We start from the raw sequence: 15919 nt of genomic DNA on the forward strand, positions 1-15919 counted from the left end.
CCTTACACTTCACAGCCTCCATCCATTACCAGCACACTTTACAGGCCCGCTCTGACCTCATCCTGAACCTTTCACTCTTGCTACCATCACATAACTAGTCTCTTCTCACATGTAATTTACCACCACCAACAATAATACTAAGAACAACAACAATTACTCATAAACATATTTTAAAATTAGATTTAAAGTAAATAGCCAAAATCGTCCCTGAAAGATACCCGATTTTCATTTTGGTCCTCGAAAGATAAAGATAATCAAAATCGTCCCCGAAAGATACACGATTGGTCACGTTAGTCCTTCCGCCAGTTGGATGATGACGTGGAGGGTTAATGTTAGGTCGGTGGCTACATGGCACTTGACATGTAAAAAAGTTATTTATAATCAAAATAGTCCTTGAAAGTTCAGACGTAAGTCATTTTCATCCCTAAAATTTTAAAAATTAATCAAATTAGTCCTTATATAATTTTTTATTTTTTCTTGATAATATTAAATTCTAAAATATTTTTTGATACTACTAATTTTAATAGAAATGTAATTGACAATCGAAAAATTAGTAATTGTATCTTTTCTTCTTAAAAATTTTTTCAATAAAAATATCTCTCTCCTTTAATTCTTGTCAAAATCTCTCTTATTCTTTTCTATGGCGAAAGCTAGTGCACTCCAAGCAAAGTAGGGAGTGCAGCACTCTTTAAAAATTAACTTACTATCAAAAGTGATTAGGTAAATTAAATTTATTTATTATTATTATTTTTTTTCTGTCATGGGCTGAACAAACAAACTGGCACTAACAAAAAAAACTAATTGGCTCGTTTAACACAGGACTATCTTTACACCAGAAAAGTACTCAGAAAAATTTGATCGAATTCTTACGTTACTCTGTTATTGTTGATGTGATGTCTTCAAGTATTTTCACTGTTTTGTTTGCTAGCAGGTGCTTCCACTATTATTTTGTCTAGCCACAGATTTTGACGCTCTTGAACCCACCTTCATTCCACCTCAACCATAAATGGACTTTCAAAGTCTGAAAAATTGCTGCCATAGAAAAGGAAGACGCTGTCTGTCACCGCTGCTGGTTGGCTAACTCCAAACGTAAAATTGATTTTGTAGAAGAACCCGGTCTCCATGAAGGCGCCATGATTCTCCATGAAGGCGCCATGATTTTCAGATGACGACGCAGTCAAAGCACAAAATACATGACAGTTACAACAAGTCCATTATCTTTTATTTCAAATTATCCTCAACATGTACGTAAAATGAAAAATTAAAATACAATTATATTTAAACAATTATTTGTATTATTTTTTATTAATTTATTCAAAAAAAATTAAATTTTGAAGCTAATTGGTATAAAATATTACCGATATAAAATTAAGAAAAATTTTTATTTGTATAAGAATGAGCCTAATAAATAATTATTTTATTTAATATATAATTAAGAGTATTTCTTTCTTTGCCAACGAATTATAGTTCAAATGACATAGTTTCTATATTCACCTAAAAGTTGGTAAAAAAAAAAGAATACTTCTTTTTTTATTAACTTTTTTAAACATTAATTATTTATTTTACATACAATATAGAAATAAATGAATATAATATTTATTGAGTAGACGCAGTTAAGTAAATTTTTTTATTGTCATAGTATTTGAACCAGAGAAAAGAAAGTATTATTTTAAGAAAAACTATTAATATATTTTTAATAATATTCTTAATAAAAAATAAAAAATTTTAAATTTTTTTAAATAATATATATTAACTAAAATAATATAATTATCTCAAATAATATATTATAAATATAGTAAAATGACATATTTCAATAAAAAAATTGTTAATAAAAAATTATATGAATTTTTGTTTCGCACAAAATAAAATTATTATATGTTTGTTTGCATTTTACGTTTTATATATGTTTTTTTAATTAAATTACTATAATACAAAATCTTTTATCATTTTATTCATATTTAATGTTTTAATTTTATTTCTCACAAAATAAAATTATATATATATATATATATATATATAATACAAAATTTTTTATCATTGTGTTTATATTTAATATTATAATTTTATTTCACATAAAATAAAATTTATTTAAATTTTAATATTATATACATAATATATATAACACAAAATTTTTTATTAACATAATATATTTAAATAATATATTTTTTTTAAGATTCTAATATATCTTTTTTTTTCTAGATTTAGTACATGAATTTTCAACTTATTTTTTATGTATTATTTATTTTAATTCTAAAATCTAATAACTTTTTTATTATACATACATGTTATTTTTAATATTTATATATTATTTTTTTATTTTGAACTTCAGCCCAATATTTGAGATTTACAAAAAAATTTTAAAACTTGTAAAAAAAATGATTAACCTGATTAACAGGTTACCTTTTTAAATCCAGACCATTCAAATAAAATATAATAAATGAAGAGTTCAGATTTAACGAATTCACAAGGTGTGCAACACTCCATACTTAGTAAGGAGCATTTAAAGATGAGCCCTTTTCTATTCTAAAATCTTTTTCTTACATTATTACATTTTCTTACATTATTACATTAACCTAAATGAAAGTAATACCGTAATGAAAAAAAAAAGATGTATAAATTTTTATTAACTTTGTTTAGGTTAACATACATAAATTTTTATTTTGAGAAAATAACTTTGTTTAGGTTAACAAATACATACATTTTAATTTTGAGTATATATATATATATATATATATATATATATATATATATATATTCCAGCAAAATGTAATAATGTAAGAAAAATATTTTAGAATAGAAAAGAATAAAAGAGATTTTGACAAGAATTAAAGGAGAGAGATAATTTTATTGAACAAATTTTTTAAGAAGAAAAGATACGATTATTAATTTTTTGATTGTCAATTACATTTCTATTAAAATTAGTAGTATCAAAAAATATTTTAAATTTAATATTATCAAGAAAAATAAAAAATTTATATAAGGACTAATTTGATTAATTTTTAAAATTTTAGGGATGAAAATGACTTACGTCTGAACTTTCAAGGACTATTTTGATTATAAATAACTTTTTTACATGTCATCTGACCACATGTCACTGACCTGACACGTGGCATTAGTCCTCCACGTCATCATATGCCACGTGGTACTTAACGTGACACGTCATCATCCAACTGACGGAAGGACTAACGTGACCAATCGTGTATCTTTCGGGGACGATTTTGATTATCTTTATCTTTCGAGGACCAAAATGGAGATCGGGTATCTTTCAGGAACGATTTTGGCTATTTACTCATTAGATTCAACATAGAAAAAAGATTATTTTGGAAGAATGGATTTTTTAACAAGAGAATTTCAATAGCCTCTGTGTTTGTAAAGAAGGGAATTTGAATGAAAAAAAGATAAAACAGAAGAAAAAGAAGAAAAAAGAAGAGAGAAAGGAAGGAGGAAAAAACAGCGACAGAGAAAGCAACCGCCAAGAGGTTGAGAGAGAAATAAAACACGAAAGAGAGAGAGGAAGGAGGGAGACGACTAAAATTCAGTATTTTTGAGATGAAATTGGGATAAATTTTGGACAAATTAGAGACAATTTTTTTTTTCCAAATAAAATTGAGACAAATTTTCTTCGTCTCAAAAACCGTTGGTGTTAATTTACATTTTGTCTGAAATTTCGTCCGAAATTTTTGTCAGATGATTTTATGACGGATTTCGAATAAGCATTTATCTGCTAGATTTCTAACTATTATGATGTATTTTAGACGAATTTTAGACAGATTAGCCAACATAAAAACAATATATTTCAAGCAAATTTCAAACAAAAAATATACTTCATTTCAGACAAATTTCTAACGATGTTAGTCAAATATAACAGATTTTTTCGAATAAATTTTAGACAAATCAAATATTTCTTTTCGATTAAATTTCAAACAAATTTAATTTAATATAATTTACATATTTCTTTTCGATTAAATTTACATATAATCCAATTCTTTTCTGTTGAACTTTTAGCTGACGTCCTTGATCTTTTAACATTTACTCAACATCATTCAACTTTAACTTTTTGTTCATCATTGATCATTTCTTTCTCTTTTGCCTTTTCTTTTCACATGTGAAGTTCTTGCTCAATATTTATATCGTCTTTAGATGTCTCTAAACAATCTTTAAAATCTAATTTTAAAGAAAGATCTAAATCAAAAGTAATTTTTTATGAAGAAAGCTCTGCTCATAATAAAAACAAATACTAAAATTAAACTATTTTTATCTATCTTACTATTTTGCATGCATCTTCACCCATAAAATTAAACTATAATTTGAAATAAATTTTTTTATTATTTCAAAATATCCATTGATTACAGGAAAACTAAGCATTCAGAGAATATAATGATAGCTAATAATAAAAATTTGTAATCCGTCACGGTGGATTTCATAGATTATACTAATTTATACACATATATTCATCATTCATTTATATATAAGTCTTATTGGATACATACTTTTAGAAGAAATGAAAGTGGTCCATTTTTAAAATTTGTAAGATAAAAAATTATAAGTATATATGTATGGGTTAATATTATTGACTACCAGAGCTTAATTTCTCAACGAAATTTACAATAAATGATGAATAATTGAATATAGTAAAAATATATCAATGCTTGATCTAGCATATATATCCTACTATGCTGAAGAAACTGCAAAGCATATCCTGCAATTGTTAAAATAAATTAACAAAATAAATATTTATAAAAGAGAACTATATTAAGATAGTATATGTCTTGAAAAAAGAAATAAAGCAAACAAATGCATAAACGATTATTTAAACATAGTACCTTATGATTAATTATTGCGAAATGTCAAACGACATTAGTAGCACAAAATACAAACTAAAGTTGCAACTTACACGGCTACGGGAAACAACTCTAGAAAGAATACAAGAGTTAGTTGCCTGAATTAGTTTTCTAACTGCCAAACAGAGTCCATCTACTAAAGATAATACTACAAGAGTTAATTTAACAACACCTATATAACATGAAGAAGCTTATTGTGACTATTAACTCACTGAGCATAAATTATTTTTTTAAACATATTAAAGATATTTAAGGTATTTTTTCTTGAACTATTCAATTAGGGATCAAGTCATAACCAAAATAACGTTCTGTCACTAGAGCTAAGGTTCATGAGCATTATACTCCTAATCTATTCCAAATTCAGGAAAATTCCTTGAACCATAACAAACCATTAAAGAACCCAAATAATTCCATAGTCATTCCTTCCGAAATCAAATTGAGCAATCAAGTAAAAGAAGACAAATACTCAATCGAATTTAAATTGCTTTAACAACAACTACAAAGTTTGAAATCAAATCCAGCAAGTAAAAACAGCAGCAGCCATGCACGAATTCTATCTGTGAGGTCGGAGGCTGGCTAGAGTGCGACCCGAAAGATCGACAGCAGCCACAGGTAGGAGAGCAGTGTGAGTGAGGCAGGGCAGTTTTTGAGGAGATAAAAATTGAAACCAAAAGGGCGGCTTTGGAATTGAGTTTGGCTTTTAAAATTTGGCTTTTTGGTGCCGAGTAAAGATTTGGTTTTAAAACAACTACATATATTAAAGGTCATACTCCAATGAAGATTTTATAATTGTCTTTATGTAAAAATTTTTTTTTTTACCCTTGGATGATGAATTGTAGGATTAGATTTTATATGTTATGAAAGTGTTTTTATTTAAAATGTGACCAAATAAATATATCACACTTTTATACAAAAACATCTTCATAAAAAGATGTTTTTGGTATCTTCATTTGAGTAGCTCTCTATACTAAAATTTTAAAATTAAACTATAACTAATTTTTATTAATAAATTAGAAAAATAAAATTATAATATTGGTACCTAAAAAATAAATATTTAATAAAATCATATCTAAAATTTAATTTTAAATTATTTAAATTAAGTTATATTTTTAAATCTTCATTATATAATAATTTTAAAATATAAATATTTAATAAAATCAAATTTAATATTAATGTTAACTAAATATATTTATAATATATTTCAAAAAAAGATATTTATAATTATTTAAACAAACATGATATATATATATATATATATATATATATATATATATATATATATATATATATATATATATATATATATATATATATAAAGTGTTCAATTGAGCATAAACGTTCTTTATGGTGATATATGTCGATAGGTTTCAATTAAGTTACAAATAAATTTTTCTCCAAATTCTTCAAAGTATTTATATAATTTCTATATGTGTGACGCAATTATTTAACTAATAGATAAATTAATATATGAAGTTATACTTACATATATATATAAAATCTTACTATATGGATTATAGTAGATTTTTCTTTTGAACAAACAAAAATTACATTACTATTCACAAAAAATTGAGACTTATTGTTTAATTGCTAATTTTGTTTTTCTATCCAACTTATTCATTAAGATCCACTTAGTAACGAAAGAATAGATAAAGCAATATTAATAGACACAATTTTGTTTAAATAAAGTAGAATAGAAATAAAAAGAACGAGTGAATTCTTGTAGATATTTTTTTAAAAAAAATTGTCTATAAGCAAATTAATTAAAAAGAATTAGAATAAAGACTTGTTTTTTTGGAAATAATGTTAGATTAAATCTATGAGATGCATATGACAGAGTTATGAACAACCGATTCCTCAATTAAATTATAGATAAATTTAAAATATAAACAATATTTTTATACTAAATATTATAATTTCTGAATAAACTATGAAATAATCTGTTTAAAAACTGATGCACTTTTATATAGAATTTATAAATATTGTTATTTTCGTCGTAAATTTGTGAAAAAAAATTTTGACTACTTCAAAGGGTTAGCTATAGTAAAAATATTTAAGACTAATTATAGATAAATTTGGGATAGAATTAACATTTTTCAAAATATGTTCCAAATCCGTCTGAAGTTATTGTGCATATTCAGATGGAATACGAACAAATTATAATTTTTGTCTAAAATGTGTTGCTATTATGTATGAAAATTTTGGCGCCATCCAAAAAAAATTTGGCGCCAAAATTTAGAACAAAATTTAGACAAATTTAGAACAGAATATATTCTTCCAAAACCTCCGTTAAAAATTGTTCAACATTTGTCTTAAATATTCCCAAAATTAAAAAGCCATTCGGACCGAATAAATTTCGTCTGAAATTTTTGTTTGAAAAGTCCTATTTCTAATAATTAGAACTGACGACCGAGAGGTGACGGTGGCTTTGCGAGGCAAATCTGGAAGGTGACATAGAGGAGAACAGGTGACACAGAGGTGAAGGGGATGCCAAAAGGCAGAGATCCGAAAAAGGCACAAAAATGAAGGTGGAGATGGGGAACAAAAATGGTGGTATGGTGGAGGTGTGGTGCGGATTTTATAAACCACAAACAAACCGGTAAGTGCACCGGGTCGTACCAAGTAATACCTCAGGTGAGTGAGGGTCGATCCCACGAGGATTGATGGATCAAGCAACAATAATTGAGTAATAAGCTTAGTTAGGCAAGCAGGAAATAATGTTTGAGAGTTCAAAAGACATTAAACAATATAAAAAATATTAAAGAAAGGTAAGTAAATAAGTTGGGAATAAAATATGGAGAAGGCAGTTAAGGCTTCAGAGTTATCTATTTTTCCGGATTGACTTTTCTTATTAAATTATTTTAATCATGCAAGATTTAATTTATGGCAAACTATATGTGACTAGACCCTAATTCCTTAGACCTTTCTAGTCTCCTCTAATTTTCATCAACTGCCAATTCCTTGGTCAATTAATTCCAATTAGAAGGTGAAGTTTAAATTCTATTTTATATGCCACAAAAACTCTAATTACCTAAAAATAAAAGGATTATATGTCACGTATCCCGTTAAGTCCAGATAATTAGAAGTTTAGGAGAAATTAATTTCAAGCTGTTGTTCAAGTAAAGAGCTTTTCCAAGTTATACAAGAACTCAAGTAGAAAGAGGGTCATACTTCCGTTCCACCCAAATTCATAAGATAAAGAACGAAAACAATTCTTAAATTATAAATTAGTGCGTAAATTAAAATAGAAAAACAATAGAATCAATCCATACAAATAGACAGAGCTCCTAAGCTTAACAATGGAGGATTAGTTGCTCATGGTTCAGAGTGAAAAACTAAGATTGTAAATTGGGCTGAGGTGGAATGAAAAGTTAACTAATGTTGGGATAATATGGGATAATCCCCAGAAGAAAAGTTTCTTCTTTTTATATCTAATCCTAATTAATTTAAAAACTAATTTCTAAAATTAAAATAATATCTTTTCCTAAAATAAAAATTTAAATTAGAATTAATTAAATAATCGGCAAGTCTTCAATTGATGGATGGACACCACTTGTTTCGTCCATTCTGCAGCTTCTAATCTGTGTTTTATGGGCTGAAAACTGGGTCAAAACAGCCCAGAAATCACCCCCGGCGTTTTCTGTGTTTTTCTGCACGTGGCACATGTCACGCGTACGCGTCAGTCACGCGTACGCGTCAGGTACGCGCACGCGTCACCATGGAAAGCTCCAAATCACGCGCATGCGTCAGGTGCGCGTGCGCGTCGCTCCTCGCTGGTTATCTCCTTCAATTCTTGTCCTGCAGAAACTCCATCAAATCCAGCCGAATGCTACATAAAATAAATAGAATTGTAAAAGACTCAAAATAGCATCCATAGTGGCTAAAAGATAACTAATTCTTGATTAAACTTAACAAATTAAATGCAAATTCACTAGGAAAAGATAGGAAAGATGCTCACGCATCACAACACCAAACTTGAATTGTTGCTTGTTTTCAAGCAACCAAAACTAATATAGACTTAGGATGTGAATTTGCATGAGAATGAGAGTTCGATTAAGCTCATGTCTCTTCTTACAGTGGGGTTTACAACTGCAATCCTGAATAGTTTTGGCATCTCACTCTCCTTTGAATCAGAAAGATGTCACTGTCATTCGGAATTAGAATCCGGATAATTAATATTATGAATTCTCTGATCTTTTGTAACTCGATTTAATCCTTGAACATAGCAATTTTTTTCTTTGATTCTTTTTTTTTCTTTGGTGCTTTGCACCTTGAGCCTAGCAGTGACTTTAAATGTTTTGTCTCAAGCTTCACTTGACACAGAAACACCACAAGCACTTAACTGGAGAACTCTCTTTGAGTTCTGATTTTCCTTTTAGTTACTCCCAGACAGTGGTGCTCAAAGCCTTTGGCATACTCTGCTAATTGTAATTGATCTCGACTCTAAATGTTTTGTCTGAAGGATTACTTGACACAAGAATACCACTAGCATGTGACTAGGGAAACAACTCTTTGAGCTTTTAATCATGTCTGACCTCCCTAGTCATTGATGCTCAGAGTCTTGGACCTTGTTTTTATTTTTATTATTATTATTTTTTTTCTTTTTGCTGCTTCTTTTGCTTCAAGGATTAAACTTTTACTTATTGTAGAGACTTCATAATAGTTCTCTAAATTCTCGTTTCTTGTACATCAACATTCTTTGATTCAAATTTAAATATGCACTGTTCATGTCATGCATTCAGAGTCACAGAAAATACCACCACATTTGAATAAATGAGACTATTCTAGAAATTAAACTCAATTTCTCATGCACTACATCTTTTTCTTCTTTCTTTTTGATTTCAAGCTTAGTGGGCAATACATGAGACATCTTTCAGAATTAAAGCAATTAACAGAAAACTAAACTAGAACCTAGGATTCTAACAAATAAAGGATCATGCAATAAACAAAGCAAAATAGCAGAAAATCGGAGCTTACATAGTAAAAGCGGGAAGGAATATAGAATGAAAGGAACTCAACCACCTTGTCTTATTCTTCAGGTTGTGCTCCTTCGTGAAGATGATTTGCCTCCCTTTTGTGCCATAAAAATAAACAGAAAACCCATAAGCCGAGCATCAACACCAAACTTAAAGGTTTGCTTGTCCTCAAGCAAAGAAGAACTGAAAACAAAAACAAAAAGTATGAGGGAAGAAGAATAAAGGGATAAAAGAACAAGAGAGGATTAGGATTTGGGAGGGAGAGAGAATAAAAATCTAAAACTGGGCGGCAAACTAGTGGATTTGTGCGGCGCATGCGACGCGTACGCGTACAGCACGCGTCCGCGTGTGTCGCGATTTTCAAAATGACGCGTGCGTGTCATTGTCGCGTACGCGTGCCCTTGGTTTGTGCGAATCGCACAAAGGCAGCCGCGCGCATGCACAACTTGCTGTTCGCGTTGCTTGGCAACCAATATTTTCATACGACGCGTGCGCGTCATGCACGCATACGCGTGGATGACCAATTGTGCAAAGGACGTGCACACATCAGGGACGCGTACGCGTGATCAAGTTTGTTCTTCTAGCACACTTCTAGCCCCAAACCAGCATATCTCTCTGCCCAAACACGCCTTTACGCCGATTTTTCAGGACGCATCATGCACGCGTACACGTGGATGGCGAAAAGTGCAAACATCACGCACGCGTGGGGTACGCATTTGCGCGGTCATGTTTGTGCGCCAAGCATTGTTCCAGCACCACTCCTGCTCAACTCTCTGTTCACTTTTATTTTTCACGCACACACATATGACGCGTACGCGTCGTGTGCTTGTTTTTTTTTTGTTGAAAAATCCAGTTCCTGTTCTAAGATAGCTGCATGATCAGAACACACGTAAAACTCAAAAAAAAAAAAAAGTAAGAAAACTACTACTACGAAAAATAACTAAGGATACGAAATTATCGGGTTGCCTCCCGACAAGCGCTTCTTTAATGTCACTAGCTTGACGGTCAGTTCTGCTAGTTCAGCAGATGAGCAGACCTCTGGCAATCAATCTCGCCTCCAAGATAGTGCTTCAACCTCTGGCCATTCACTATAAATCTCCTGTCAGAATTCTCTTCCTGTATTTCTACATGACCATATGGTGAAGCTCTGGTAACCACAAACGGTCCTGACCACCGGGATTTCAGCTTACCGGGAAAGAATTTGAGCCTTGAATTATATAGAAGCACTCTCTGTCCTGGCTCAAAGACTCTGATGGGAATTTTCTTGTCATGCAGTAGCTTGGTTCTCTCCTTATAGATCTTGGCATTCTCATAGGCTGAATGTCGGAATTCATCAAGCTCATTCAACTGAAGCATTCGCTTAATTCCTGCAGCTTCTGAATCATGATTCAGATACCTGATTGCCCAGTAAGCTTTGTGCTCCAGCTCAACTGGCAAGTGACAGGCTTTGTCATAGACCAACTGATAAGGGGACATGCTAATGGGAGTCTTGTACGCTATCCGATATGCCCAGAGAGCATCATCAAGCTTCCTAGACCAGTCCTTTCTTGAAACACTGACAGTCTTCTCTAGAATCCTCTTAAGTTCCCTGTTAGAAACTTCAACCTGTCCACTTGTTTGAGGGTGGTAGGGGGTTGCCACTTTATGACGGACTCCATATCTCTGCAGAAGGGAGTCCAACTGTCTGTTACAGAAGTGACTTCCTCGATCACTAATGAGTGTCCTTGGGACACCAAACTGGCTAAAGATGTATCTCTGAAGAAAGCTCATTACCACTTTGGCATCATTGGTGGGTAGAGCTACAGCTTCCACCCACTTGGACACATAATCAACTGCCACTATAATATAGTTGTTTGAATGTGAGGGTAGGAAAGGTCCCACGAAATCAATACCCCACACATCAAACAACTCAACCTCAAGAATCCACTGCTGTGGCATTTCATGGTTGACAGGAAAATTCGTGGCTTTTGCATATCTGTCACAGTGCTTCACAAATTCTCTTGAATCTCTTAAGAGAGTCGACCAGTAAAACCCACTCTGAAGGACTTTTGTAGCTGTCCTTTCACCACCAAAGTGGTCTCCATAATCAGAACCATGACAGTGCCAAAGGATTTGCTGTGTTTCTTCATCTGGGACACATCTCCGGATGATACCATTGGAACACCTTTTGAAAAGGTATGGTTCCTCCCAAATGTAGTACTTGGCATCGGTCATAGCTTCTTTACTTGTTGCCTACTGTACTCCTTTGGAATAAAATTCATGGCCTTGTAATTTGCAATGTCTGCAAACCATGGAGCCTGCTGAATGAGGAATAATTGCTCATCCGAAAACGTCTCAGTCACAGCTGTGGGTGGTTGTACTCCTGCTTCAGGCTCAATTCTGGAGCGATGGTCAGCTACTTGATTTTCTGACCCTTTCCTGTCTTTTATCTCAATGTCAAACTCCTGAAGGAGCAACACCCATCTGATTAATCTTGGTTTAGAGTCCTGCTTGGTTAGAAGGTACTTCAAAGCAGCATGGTCAGTATAAACAATAACCTTAGAACCAAGTAAATAGGACCTAAACTTATCAACAACATACACAACAACTAATAATTCCTTTTCTGTAGTTGTGTAACTCTTTTGGGCATCATTTAATACACAACTAGCATAGTAAATAACATGTACAAGCTTACCATGCCTCTGTCCTAAAATAGCTCCTATAGCAAAGTCACTGGCATCACACATCAATTCAAATGGTAAATCCCAGTCAAGGGGAGCTATAATGGGAGCAGAGGTAAGGTTTGCTTTCAGAGTTTCAAAAGCATGCAGACAATCAGAATCAAAGACAAAAGGAACATTAGCAACTAACAGGTTGCTTAATGGTTTAGCAATTTTAGAAAAATCTTTTATAAATCTTCTATAAAATCTTGCATGACCCAAGAAACTCCTGACTGTCTTAACATTAGCTGGTGGTGGTAATTTTTCAATTACCTCCACCTTTGCTCTGTCAACCTCAATCCCCTTACGTGAAATCCGGTGCCCAAGAACAATATCTTCTGTAACTATAAAATGGCATTTTTCCCAATTTAAAACAAGGTTTAATTCTTGACACCGTTTCAAGACGAGAGATAAATGTTTAAGGCAGGATTCAAAAGAATTACCAAAAATAGAAAAATCATCAATAAATTCCTCAATGAACTTTTCAACCATATCAAAAAAAATTGAAAGCATACACCTCTGAAAAGTTGCTAGAGCATTACAAAGTCCAAATGGCATCCTCCTGTAAGCAAATACTCCAAAGGGGCATGTGAATGCTGTCTTCTCTTGATCTTAAGGGTCCACTGCAATTTGGTTATATCCGGAATATCCATCTAGAAAACAATAAAAAGCATGACCAACTAACCTCTCAAGCATCTGATCAATGAAAGGCAGGGGGAAGTGATCCTTCCTTGTAGCAGTGTTGAGCCTCCTGTAGTCTATGCACATTCTCCATCCTGTGACTGTTCTTACAGGAATAAGCTCATTCTTTTCATTCTTGATTACTGTCATCCCTCCTTTCTTGGGAACTACCTGCACAGGACTTACCCAAGGACTATCAGAAATAGGGTAAATAATACCTCTTTCCTATAATTTTATTACCTCTTTTTGGACCACCTTTTTCATAGTTGGATTGAGTCTCCTTTGTGGTTGCAAAACTGGTTTAGCATCATCTTCAAGGAGGATCTTGTGCATACACTTGGTTGGACTAATCCCTTTCAAGTCACTAATGGTCCACCCAAGAGCTATTTTATGTCCTGAGCACTGAAATAAGCGTCTCTTCCTCTTCAGACTTCAGAGAAGAGCTAATAATCACTGGATAGGAATCATTTTCACCCAAGAACACATATTTCAGAAAAGGAGGTAAAGGTTTGAGCTCAAGCTTGGGGGCTTCCTCCTCTACTTTAGGCGTGTAAACCACAGCCTTCTGGGGTGGTGAATCATCAACTTCCATTAATTCATACTTAGAAATAGGATCCAGAATGTCATCAAGCACCTCAGCTTCCAGTATCTCTTGAACAAATGGCTCAATAACATCTATTTTCATACACTCTTCAGAATCATTGGGGTGCTTGAGAGCTTCAAAAACATTGAGGACCACCTGTTCTTCATTGACCCTCAGGGTTAATTCACCCTTTTGCACATCAATCAGAGCTCTACCTGTAGCTAAAAAGGGTGAATTAACCCTGAGGGTCAATGAAGAACAGGTGGTCCTCAATGTTTTTGAAGCTCTCAAGCACCCTGTAGCTAAAAAAGGTCTACCAAGTATAATAGAGGATTTTACCTCCTCTTCCATGTCTAGTATAACAAAGTCCACAAGAAAAATAAATGGTCATACTTTAACCAGTAAATCCTCAACAACACCCACAGGTAATTTAATAGAAAGATCAGCAAGTTGAAGAAAAATACGAGTGGGTTTCACCTCCTCAATTTGAAGCTTTTTCATCACTGAAAGTGGCATTAGATTCATGCTAGCTCCACGATCACATAAAGCTCTCTGAATGGTGACATCTCCAATGGTGCAAGGAATGACAAAGTTCCCTAGGTCTGGCATCTTCTCAGGAAGGTTGTGTTGAATAATGGCACTACATTCCTTAGTTAACACCACTGTCTCTTGTTCCTTCTAATTCCTCTTGTGGGTCAACAACTCTTTCATAAACTTAGCATAGAGAGGCATTTGCTCAAGGTCCTCTGCAAAAGGAATGTTGATCTGTAGCTTCTTGAAGACATCTAAAAATTTAGAGAATTGCTTTTCTTTGGAAGCCTTTTGAAGCCTCTGAGGGTATGGCATTTTTGGCTTGTATTCAGGAGCCTTTGGCAAGGTAGGATAAGTGTCAAGAGAATCAGGAAATGGATTGTTTGCACGTTTAGGAGGGGCGTGCTCCACTTCTCCCTTCTTTTCCTCTGGAGCTGCCTTTTCAACTAGTTCTTCATTGGCCTTTGTCTCAGAGCCAGCTGTCTTACCACTTCTCAACTGAATAACCTTGCAATCTTTCCTTCGGTTCACCACTGTATCACCTGGAAATGTATTTGCAGACTTCTCAGGTAATTGCTTACTCATTTGGCCCATTTGCACCTCCAAGTTTCCAATGGAGGCTCTGGTTTCCTACATAAAACTCCTCATCATCTCCCAATTAGAATCTTCTTAGGATTTAGAGTTTGCTTGCTGAGGTGGTTGTTGTTGCTGAGACTGAAATTGGCGGTTATTGTAATTATTCTGTTGGAAGCCGCCTTGAGAATTATTGTTGAAGTTCTGAGGTCTCTGAGGTTGGTCCCTCCACCCAAGGTTTGGGTGATTTCTCCATCCTTGATTGTATGTCTTAGAATATGGATCATTATTGGGATTTCTAGGACCACTCCCCATGTAATTCACCTGTTCAGAAGAGGATTTAGCATAATCATAATTATCATTTTGTACAAAATTACCTGCCATGTCATAAGAGACCTCTTGAGGTAGGTTTTGGGTGTTGATAGCTGAGACTTGCATGCCACCCATCTGTTGAGTAAGTAGATTTATTTGCTGAGACATAAGCTTGTTCTGAGCAATAAGAGCATTAACAGCTTCAACTTCCAACACGCCTCTCTTCTGGGAGGTATCAGAGTTCACAGGATTCCTGTTAGATGAGTATAAATATTGGTTGCTAGCCACCAATTCAATAAGCTTAATAGTCTCCTCTGGTGTCTTCTTCTTGTGCAATAAACCACCTGCAGAAGTATCTAAGCTCATCTTGGACATCTCACCTAAGCCTTCATAAAAGATATCTAGTTGGGTCCATTTGGAGAACATGTCCGGAGGGCATTGCCTGGTCAGTAGCTTATACCTCTCCCAAGCTTCATACAGAGTTTCACCGACCTTCTGCCTGAAGGTCTGAATCTCCAACCTAAGCTTAGTCAGCTTCTTTGGTGGGAAAAATTTAGTAAGAAATTCAGTAACAACCTTTTCCCAAGTATCCAAACTCTCCTTGGATTGGGAATCTAGCCATAGCTTTGCTTTATCCCTCAGAGCAAATGGGAAGAGCATGAGTTTGTACACCTCAGGGTTCACTCCATTTTTCTTCATAGTATCACAAATCTGCAGAAAATCAGA

The sequence above is a fragment of the Arachis hypogaea genome, chromosome 14 (genome assembly GCF_003086295.3).
Source record: "Arachis hypogaea cultivar Tifrunner chromosome 14, arahy.Tifrunner.gnm2.J5K5, whole genome shotgun sequence".
NCBI classification, from domain to species: Eukaryota; Viridiplantae; Streptophyta; class Magnoliopsida; order Fabales; family Fabaceae; genus Arachis; species Arachis hypogaea.